We start from the raw sequence: 1,711 nt of genomic DNA, 5'->3' as shown, positions 1-1,711 counted from the left end.
AACTGATAGACCCAGCAATATCAAAGTCAGTGATCATTAATTTAAAAATAATAAAGCTGTTGATGCAAACAACCTAACAGTTACTGTTAAAATTAATCGATGATGATTAACCTGAAAATTTATTTAATACCATTTAATACCACTGAAGTCTATCCAGAGGACTGGTCTTGTCCTGCAAAAAATTCCGATAGCAAAAACATGTATTTGTTTTGGGCTCATTAAAGTTCAATGAACCATATTCTAAAATAATTGTCATCCTTGGTATTACAGTCCATGTAGGACCTAGGTCTGTCTTACAACAACCTGCCATTCTTCTGTTTTCCTTGCTTTTTCTTTGCAGTTTCTTATATTCATCTCTTCTAGATCATTCTGGACACTGTCGAGAAAAGATGAAATTTTCTCGAATATCTTGTGTTGCATTTTTGTTTCTGACATTCTTATAACGCCAAAATACTGCTTTATTATTGTTTGGAGCAAAATTTTTATACAATTATCTTATGACTAATTTTTTTTATTTACCATACTATGAAAATATCTATTTAAAACTTTGGAGCTCAGCTATGTGTATATTGAAACAGTCCAATAATTAGAGTCGAGAATCGCTTGCAAAAGGAATTTTAGTACAAATTCTTTTAAATTAAATTTTTGTTCCGTTACAAACAACAATCTAAAATGTCTGATACAATTCTTACATTTTCTAGCACTTTCTAATAAGATAGTAATATTAAATTACAAACTTCATTAAACCTAAGAAAATTCCAGTACATACATTTTTTTAGCACTTTTTGTTTCAGTTTTCTGCAACACAAAGTGCATTACTCTGCAATTATCATAAACCAAGCGCAGCACTTGGAGCAGCGGAAAATGTTGCAGACAATGAGAACAAAGAAATATAATCAAATTAATTCAATGAACTCATTACTTGACTTCATTTCAGTATTCCTAACTTTGGCATAAAGTCGATTATATGCAACAGTCTTAGGCAGCAATTGTTGCATGCCGCGTTGTTTGTTGTTCATTTTTTTGTGAACAGTAGTTGCAACTGCAGTCAGCAGCATCTATGCAAAAATGTGTTCAGGAATGACTTCAACTAACAAAGACGATTGAGTTTTGTTAGCGGTGTATTTTTTGATAAATTAATTTTTATTCAATTCTTTGGTATGAGTCTAGGACTGCAGTGATTTCAGTCCCTAATATTTGTGTTCATAGAACTCTTTAATACAATTATCGTAAATAAAACTGAAATTTAATAACAATACGAAAATATTTTCGAATAAAATTTTAAAATAAAATCACATAATATATTGATAATAGGTTTCGAATATTTATAATTCTCAGTTGTTTTGATTAGATTTTTACATAAATTTCTCGAAGTTATCATTGTAAAAACTGAATATGTTTAATGTGAATACAGTTTGTAGTTTTAATTATAGTGTGCACGTATTTGAGACTTCTATTTAAGTGGGGTCTTACAGCAATTTTTTTTTTTTTTTAATTATCTAGATGTATCATGACTTATGACTTTATGAATTATGACCCTAATTCTGGTTCCCTATTGCTAGACAAAGATGTTATCTTCATTCCTACACTTTCTTCAATTGGAACGGTTGGTGTTACTCGCATTCTCAGCAATAGCTCTGAACACAATGTATTGTAACACATCTTAAATTTAGACTGAGAAAAACTCTTGGTCGCAGACTTGCTTTATCTA

The sequence above is a fragment of the Teleopsis dalmanni genome, chromosome 2 (assembly GCF_002237135.1).
Source record: "Teleopsis dalmanni isolate 2A chromosome 2, ASM223713v2, whole genome shotgun sequence".
In the NCBI taxonomy this organism is placed as follows: Eukaryota; Metazoa; Arthropoda; class Insecta; order Diptera; family Diopsidae; genus Teleopsis; species Teleopsis dalmanni.
This window is presented reverse-complemented; position numbering follows the sequence as displayed.